This window comes from Cheilinus undulatus, linkage group 2 (genome assembly GCF_018320785.1).
Source record: "Cheilinus undulatus linkage group 2, ASM1832078v1, whole genome shotgun sequence".
Classification (NCBI taxonomy): Eukaryota; Metazoa; Chordata; class Actinopteri; order Labriformes; family Labridae; genus Cheilinus; species Cheilinus undulatus.
Genome location: NC_054866.1, coordinates 55,840,838 through 55,850,379, shown reverse-complemented (window position 1 = coordinate 55,850,379; position 9,542 = coordinate 55,840,838). Strand labels below are relative to the sequence as shown.

At 39.7% G+C, this 9,542-nt stretch overlaps 1 protein-coding gene across 2 annotated transcripts in view; it reads left to right on the top strand.

Annotated features, from left to right (window-relative positions):
• Positions 1 to 1,131: 1,131 nt before the first annotated feature.
• The window catches only part of LOC121521781 (scavenger receptor cysteine-rich type 1 protein M130-like), a 40,912-nt gene continuing 32,501 nt past the window's right edge, over positions 1,132 to 9,542 (top strand). For both annotated transcript variants that reach the window (XM_041805954.1, XM_041805947.1), the window contains exon 1: positions 1,132 to 1,395. The gene's annotated coding sequence lies outside the window, so the exon portion shown is untranslated. The remainder of the gene's footprint in view (positions 1,396 to 9,542) is intronic.

Sequence of the window (9,542 nt, the reverse complement as noted above, 5' to 3'; positions counted from 1 at the left end):
GAGAATAAACATGAATTTAATCGACTGTAGCATCAGGATGAAACAGAAAGCTGAAAAAGTGACGGGGGTCTGAATACTTTCTGGATGAGCTGGATCTACCTGAACAGGTGATAACAGAAATCATGGATATTAATAAGAACAAATATTAAAGAGGGACTAGTCTGTGAAAAAAAATGAGAATTTCAAAACATCCTCAAACTAAAGAGAGACATGTTAAGGCTCTGACTGGGCTCTACATCTGATTGAAAGTACAGAAGGTCATTTCCTCCTCCTTGAGCTAAACACAGTCATCCTTATTGCTCTGTAAATACTGCTAAGGAGCTGATAAAGTCAGTTGAATATACAAGTATATGTGATGTAGCTGAAAAAAAAATGAGCTCCATGAAAGCAGAATAAAATATAAATGTATAATATTTTTTAATAGCTACCATATGAGGAGCACGTATTATGCCCTAAAGGTCTCAAGTGTAACAACTGCTTGTACACAATGTATTTTAGACTAACTGTAGTAGCTGAGCTGGAAATATAAAGATCAAACAAAAAGACACAATTTTACCAAAATTCCTGCCACATGCATGAACTCAGCCAAAATTACCGAAAAAAGAAAAATGACAAGTGAAAAGCTAGTAAAATACGCACAAGGGTTAAAACGGAAAATTTGGACCTCAGAAATGATGTATTGCAAGTCACGTCAGTCATTTTGTTTTCCACGCTTATACAGCAGGCTAAATGTCACATTTAACTTTCAACCTTTAGGTTTTTGTCTGCAAATTTCCATCAGGTGTGTGCAAGAAAGACACAGTTCTGAACTTGACTTTGAATTTTTGTTTTACTACAATCATTTAAAGTGGGACTGACCTAGCAGTTGTGTGTAGGAATATTTATTTTCCCAAAGATATTCTTTGGATTTAAAACCTACAGGTGTGAAATAGTATATAATCTGCTTGTGAGCATGTTTTTAATCTCGCTCGCCCTTTTGGACATGAATGTGACGCCATAGTCGTTAAGTAAACACTCGGCAGGACGAAGCTCACCACTTAAGCACAAAAATAAATAAATAATATTAAAGTCCAGTCTTTATCTGTTTAAAAGCACACAGAACATTGCTTCACATTCCCAGATTCTGATAAACTAGTTTTGGAATAACACTTCTCATCTAACCTCTGGGAGGAGGGGAGAAAAAGGGCGCTCGTCTGTGTCATTGATAGAGAAAAGCGAGAAACTTCATCTGATCTCCAGCTAGAAAGCTAGACAGCTAGATAGATAGATAGACGGATAGCTAGATAGATAGGCAGACGGACGGACAGACTTTGGAGTTCATGGTGTCACATCTAATTTGGGGACGCTGAACCTGCCGGTCTTGGTCCCGTGTCTCTGCAGCCCTCCTTTCCCGAGGTACGGACGATATGTGTGTGTTAAGTCCACTTGAAAATACTTTCATCAAGAGGGCGAAAATTTTCACATGTTCATCCTGGGATCATGTGGAATCATGGTGCAATTTTTCAGAGTCCTGCCACCTTGCTAAGGGTCAAAGGTCAAGCCTGATGTTTTTATCTGCATGCAGAGGCCGCAAAATGAATCGTTTTTTTTTGTTGTTGTTGTTTTTTTTGTCATTTGAAAATTCTTTAACCTGGAGGGCCCAAATTTCAATATGTCCATCCTGGGATCAAGGGTAATCATGGTGCAATTTTTCAGAGTCCTGTGACTGTCTTAAATAGTCAAGGTCGAGCAAAAAACTGTCAGGGGCCTCCTGTTTTGTTTTGTTTTGTTTTTTTTCTTTTCCCCCCCATTTTAGTTTTGAAATGTTCTTTGACTATGATGCATGTGAGAGGGTCCTCTATATGAATCTGTTGGTTAGGGTTACCAGCTCACCAGTTTCACCTGTGTTGCTCCTTGTGCTTTCTCGAGTGTGCAGGAGCTTGGCCCATCTCCATCTATTAGTGCATGCTGACCTCTAGTGGACACTTTCAGGCACTTCATATGTGGTGTACCTGTGTCACTGTGCTATGTCAATTCACATTAAAAGTTGGTAACAACGTCCAAAAGGATGTAAAAGAGCCTCTGTGACTACCAGGCACGTCTCCATCTATTTATATTTTATGTCTTACACACAAAATATCTGTTCTGTTAACTTTTGCCTAATTTAAATTAGATGCACTCTCAAACACATGTACAGGAACATCTCAACAAATTAGAATATCATAAAAAAGTTCAAGATTTTTTGTCACTCATTTCAGAAAGTGAAACCCATATATTATGTAGACTCATTACACATAGGATGAAATATTTCAAGCCCTTATGTCTTGAAATGTTGATATTATGGCTTACAGATAATGAACACCCAAAATTGTCAGCAGAAGGAAGCATGAAGGTCTCTAAAATGTCCTGGTAGATGGCTGCGTTGACTGTGGACCTCAGAAAACACAGTGGACCAACACCAGCAGATGCCATGGCAGCCCAAATCATCACTGACTGTGGAAACTTCACACTGGACTTCAAGCAACGTGGATTCTGTTCCTCTCCACTCTTCCTCCAGACTCTGGGACCTTGATTTCCAAATGACATGCAAAATTTACTTTCATCTGAAAGAGGACCTTGGACCACTGAGACCACAACCGTCCAGTTCTTTTTCTCCACAGCCCAGGTAAGATGCTTCTGACGTTGTCTCTGGTTCAGGAGTGGCTTGACACGAGGAATGCCACATTTGTAGCCCATGTCTAGGATTGGTCTGTGTGTAGTGGCCCTTGATGCGCTGACTCCAGCCTCAGTCCACTCCTTGTGAAGCTCCCCCAAATTCTTGAATGGATTTTGCTTGACAATCCTCTCAAGGCTGCAGTTCTCCCTTATGCTGGTGCTCCTTTTCCTACCACACTTTTTCCTTCCACTCAACTTTCTATGAATATGCTTGGATACAGCACTCTGTGAACAAGCAGCTTCTTTAGCAATGACTTTTGTGGCTTACCCTCCTTGTGGAGGGTGTCAATGACTGTCTTCTGGACATCGGTCAAGTGTGCAGTCTTCCCCATGATTGTGTAGCTACTGACCCAGACTGAGAGACCATTTAAAGGCTCAGGAAACCTTTGCAGGGGTTTGGAGTTCATTAGCTGATTAGGATGTGACACCATGACTTTACAATATAGATTTTTTTCACAGTATTCTAATTTTCTGAGACACTGAATTTTGGGTTTTCATTATCTGTAAGCCATAATCATCAACATTTTAAGAAATAAAGGCTTGAAATATTTCACTCTGTGTGTAATGAGTCTGTATAATAAATGGGTTTACCTTTCTGAAATGAGTAACAAAATATTTTGAACTTTTTTTTATGATATTCTGATTTTTTTGACATGCACATGTATAATTGTATCCCTTTTTATCCCTCATAATTTTGACAAGTTACACATGCGCACCATATTGATTGTTTTATGGGTCAATGACGTGACGTGTCCATTTTGGTGTCTGATGCATTTTTTACATATTGAAATACATACTTCTAAACTAAAAGTACATTATATGATTTCATCCCCCCCTCTTTTTTGAAGATTATATTATGAATAACAGAAATTTGAAGATCTCTGGAGCTAAAAAATGTCAAAATGTCATTGGGGATAACTGTCTGGACCTTAAATCAAGGTGCAAAAATGCTCCAAAAACATTTCAAATCTTGATAAAATGTTAAATTTATCCATTGGGCATAATCATGTGGTCGTTTAGAAATATGTGTAAACATAATGTTTGAATTCTCCACTTCATTTCATTTTTATGTGTGAAATGCTTTTATCCCAACTTTGGGATTTTAGCCAATGTCATTCGGGATAACAGACATTTTGGATCAAATTTCCATCATACAGTATTCTCGTAGTCATGTGACAGGAAGTTACATCAACAAAGTTTTTCTTAAGACCCTTGTGACTGTGAAAAAATGGTCAGTAAAGCTCTTTAAAATATTTTTTTGTAGATTTATTTTAACCTTTTTTCGATAGGACAGTGGATAGAGTCAGAAACGGTGAAGAGAGCAGGGAGAGACATGCAGGACACAGTGCCACGGGCCGGATTCAAGCCCGGGTCGCCTGCGTATATGGCGCGCGTCTTAACCACTCGACTACCAGCGCGCCACAATATTGATTAATTGACCTTTTTGGTGACTGGTACAATGTGTCACAAAATTGTATGTCATACCGGACCACCTGCGGCGCTTCTATTGGGCCCGGGTGGGCCTGGGCCCACCCATTTTTACCCAGGCCCATAGTAATTTCGGACACAGCATTAGTTTTCATTCTGGCTGTTCATCCAATAAGCAGCCTGAGGAAAGCTTCGAGTGAAAGCTTCTCAGCCAATCAGAGGATTGTACCCCACGTGTGGACTCTTAAGCCTGCCCACAGGCTGCATCGTCACCAGCAAGTGATCCAATGAAATGAATGATAATGATGCGCAACCTCTTCAAGCTGCAAGCTCAACGAGACTGACACAGACGGTAACTTTAGCTGTTAGCTAATATGAAACGTCAACAGGGCAAAGCAAAGCAGCTTGTTTTATTTAAATTCACTGAGAAACGCTCCGAGGAGCAGGAGGAGGAAACTCCTGCCATTTTAAGTAAAGATACGGGTGACGAGTTACCGTCCAGCTCAGCCGCCCCCTCCCCATCATGTCCTCGTAGCCACCCCCTCACACCAGCAAGCCAAGTATCAGTTAGGCTAATGTTATCGTTAGTTTCTTGCTGTCTGTATGCTGAGTTTCCGTTAGCGGGCTTTTGCCGGTCATTGGCCAGTAAAAAGGGCGGAAGTACGGCGGAAAAAAATATAACCGGTCAAAATGTCCGGCAGAAAAAATGTAAAATGACCAGATGAGTAAATAGTGAATACTTGCGTATTGTATTTTGTGTAACCTAGAAGATATGTTGCGAGAATACGTTAATATAAACTAAAAGTTGCCTAATCTTACCTCATCTACTGTCCTGCGGTGCTGGGGTTGTTTATCTCCTCAGACTGCAAGCACATGGCTAATTATGTATGCACAATGACGTCAAAGCGAATCTATCTCTCTACTGCGCCTGCTCATCACTGCTGGAGACTCTGCAGGGAAAGTTTGACCAGAGCTTTTCATGAAGCAGAATTTTACACTAAGTGAGGTTTTCCTGGTTAACCAAAGGCTGAATATCATCAGCGGTATGGAGGGATTTTGAGTATGTCATCTCTGCGAGTAATGATGAGGCTGAAATGAAGGGAACTGCTGAGAGTGGTAAACACCGATGCAGCAGCAGAGACAGAGAGAGGCCTACGCCGGCTAATTAGCAGAAGTAGTCTTGGATAAACCGTTAATTAGAGAAAAACTGGACCGGACTATCTGCTGTGGAGCTTTTATCTTTTCGGGACTAGTCCAAATAAACCAGGATGGTTGGATTTACTGCTTTACTGGAGGTTACAGTGATATCATCATTGGGACTGATATTAGCAACTGACGGTAAGACTCATTCTTCATTTGAAATGTAGAGTTCTAACGCAGTGTCCAGTTAACAGAGCACTTTTGTTATGTGTTTGGATGTTGTCGGTGGAGGATGGTATTTGGCTGTTTTAAGCTGCTTAGTTATGACAGCAGCCAGCTTAGATGTGCTAACAGGCTAACTGTGCTAATATGAAGCTAACTGTTGTTATGAGTTTAACGTGGGCGTATATTGTGTGACTGACTGCATGTGTCAGGAAAAGCGCGCAGCTTTCATTTTGATACTTTAAACCACTTACACAAAGAAAAAAAGGAGAGAGTCTCTGTGCAGCCATTTCCAGGGTCTCATCATGTGTATGTGTCTACCAGTCTGTAATAACGGTAATAATTACTCAGGTTGACTGTTGGCTTGGTTTCTACATATTGGCAGTAGGCAGAGGTAACTCATGATAGCGTTATGGTGCATGTCTTTGTCCGCTTCAGCACTGAGCTGAGGACAGCGACACAAGAGCCTCACAGGTAGGCTACTGAGTGGCTGTCCTCAGTACCACAGAAAAAGAACTGAAACGGAGATGAAGGGGAACCCTTTTTTTGGCTTATTTTAACTGGCCCATCCAGTTTTCTGGAGGCCCACCCACAATCATCCTGGCGCCGCTAGTGTACCGGACAACACTAAAAACACATAAATACTGTTTATTTCAAATTGGCATATTTAATGAGAAAAATGACACTAAAATGTTGAAGATCAAGGTTGTAGTTTTTATAGGTGGCTAGGTAACTGCCTGTTAAATAAGCAGAAGTTGTTTTTATTTATTTATTTTTTTTGTCATTCGGGATAACGGGTTCTTTCTGTTATCCACCATGTCATCGTTAGCTTGAGTGACATATGCATAATTTTATTGTTTTAATAACTTTTTCAAAGCTTCTTTGCAAAAAGAATATATTGTTATTTCTTATTGATAACACATTTAACATATTATAACAATATTAATACATATTTTTATGTTTTAAGGCATATTTTGTTTTGTGTGTCCATCAAAGGAGATTGTATCATGGTCATTATTATTTTCGTATTTTTAGCAATTATTAACAGTTATAATGCTTTATCAATCTTTTAAAAGTACAACTTTCTTTGAACAGTACTGGATAGAGGTGGTAGAGAACAAAAAAGAATTAAGGAAGATAATCTCTGTTTTATAAATACGCAGTGAACAAGATGAAAGAACATTAGATAAAGAACAAATGGGAATTGGAACTTAACACAGAAATAGATGATTCAGATTGGGAAGACTCATGGGAAGAGTGGCATAAATGTCTTAACAGTCCAAATTGGAGAGAGTAGAGCTGGAAACTAAGAATGAGATTCTTTAAGACACCAATTATTTTGGCCAGCTATATATGGTGGCCCTGAGAGCTCACAGCACTGCAACTTAAGAAAACACATGCAAAAAGACAAAACACAAGCAAATTAAGAAAACATCTTCATCAATTTGACAACACATGTGCAGCATTTAGAAAACACACTGCAAAGACCAACACAACACATAAGAAAAACGCGCTGTAAATAGACCACAACATATTAGAAAAACGCGCTGCAAATAGACCGCAACACAACGGAAGTGTTTCCAGAGGACACTTAAAAGTGGTGCACACGTTCGGACACGCTTACTGATGATGTTGACCATAGATAAGGATACGTAGATGACGCGTCCACAGCTATTAAACGTAGCCGCTCTGCATCTGCCGGTCCGCCATCTTGGAACTAGCGGGATTAGTGAAAGCTCAATATAAACAAGCCCACTTCGCCTGTAAAATCCGCCCTACCTTGCTTAATCCTGAACCAATCTACATGAAATTTGTTTTGTTATATAGATGAAAGCTTGAACATCATACTGATTACTTACTGGAGTTAAATCGAGGTACTTATTGTGGGTCTGATCAACTTTAAATTAAAAATCCTATTATGTCTATGAGGTATACAGGGAACATGTGTAATTGAATATTTAGAATCTATAATTAGATAGTTTTTGTTTCCCCAAATAGATTTATATAGATAATTTCTCTCCCTCTCATCTTGCAACTGGTCTTTAATCTAGGCTGCATGCAGGCATACACTGGGAGTCGTCACGCCCTTTCTCACCTGATGATTTTTGAGTTTGCAGTGCATATTAGCCATGTGAGGACACAACGGCTGATCTCGGCTTAATTACTCATGCAGGGGATGGATTTCTGACTTAAACACCCACAGAGCTAGCAGATTCCAGTAAAATTTTCTGAGTGGATCATCAGATGGGAGGCAGAGAGAGAGAGAGAGAGCTACATGAGGAAAACTAAAGTCTCAACAGGTAAAAGTCCCGACGAGTCACGTGATTTCTAATTTCTCATGATTTTCTTCTTTATGGTACAACAAAAAGTGGCAAAACAAAGAAGGAGAGAGCAAAGTTAAAGCTGAATGTTCCTGGCTTCTTTGATCATCTTTATGTTGTCTAAAAAGCCTAAATCAAACTGATACTCACACTGTCTGTACAGCGCGGTGCACACTGACTCTCTCTCTCTGCGGTGCAGATAATAATGCTTATCGTCAAAACGAGAGAATTTTCCTGCATTTAAGTCAAATACCAGTCTTCTGATGACTGATTTATTGGTTTGTGGGACAGCAGAAAATTAAGGCAAATATATTTTTGGAGTGGGCGATAAGAACTGCGTGCTTTACTAACGCCAAAAAATTTTATATCACCTAGTTGTATATTTTAAGTATTGTATTTAATGACATTAAAATAACACTGAGTAAAAAAATAAATACTTAAAGCCAGGAGGTGCTTTCTGCCAGCAACATTAAAATGACCAGTCTGGCTTTTAGCATTCAGATGACGGTCAGTACTACACCTAGTGAAAGATTCCACATTTCCTTCCAAAACAGCGGGTGCATTGTACTTTAAATAAGGTAACAACTTTTAATAAACAACCCGGTCGGAAGTCCTGTACATATTTAAAGCCAGACCACTACCATCAGAGGGAGAAACCCACCGTATCTGTGGGCGTCAGCACAGGAAGTTGGCTTTTTCAATGCTGTCTGCCCATATAACTCTGTTGCACTCTCACTCTTTTGCCCTTGCCAAGATGGCAGCCCCAAAGACGTACCATCAGATAGCGAACGCGTCATCTACGTCTTGACATCTATGTTGTTGACGTGGATTTTGGGTTACAGTGGTGTTGGAAAATTAGATAAAAAGTGTTTTTTGATAAATTTTAACATTGTGGTCGCATGATTCAGATATTAGCCTATTGCAGTGATCTGCTGTTAAACTATCGTTAGCCTTTTGCTTGTAATTAGCCTGCCAATTCTCATAACCTGATGAAATAATACACACGGTTAATTCACTGTAAAACCATAGACTGTATATAGTGTGAAACCATGTCAGCAAAACCCACCGGTAGTTTAACTTACTTGTCCCCTATTAAGGGTTCTGATAGTAACTATAGCCAGCTAACAGCGTGTTTCACACGATATACAGAATTGGCAGGCTAATTAAAAGCAAAAGGCTAACGATAGTTTAACAGCAGATCACTGCAATAGGCTAATATCTGAATCATACATTCACAATGTTAAAATTAATCAAAAACACTTACTTTTTATCTCATTTTCCAACACCACTGTGACTCAAAATCTGCGTCAACAACATCAACAAGCGTGTCCGAACGTGTGCATCACTTTTAAGTGTCCTCTGGAAACACTTCCTTTGTGTTGCGGTCATTTGCGGCGCATTTTTCTAATGTGTTGTGTTGGTCTTTGCAGCGCGTTTTCTAAATGCTGTGCATGTGTTGTCAAATTGATGAAGATGTTTGTGTGCATCACTTTTAAGTGTCCTCTGGAAACACTTCCGTTGTGTTGCGGTCTATTTGCAGCGCGTTTTTCTAATGTGTTGCGGTCTATTTGCAGCGCGTTTTTCTAATGTGTTGTGTTGGTCTTTGCAGCGTGTTTTCTAAATGCTGCGCATGTGTTGTCAAATTGATGAAGATGTTTTCTTAATTTGCTTGTGTTTTGTCTTTTTGCATGTGTTTTCTTAAGTTGCAGTGCTGTGAGCTCTCAGGGCCACCGTAGC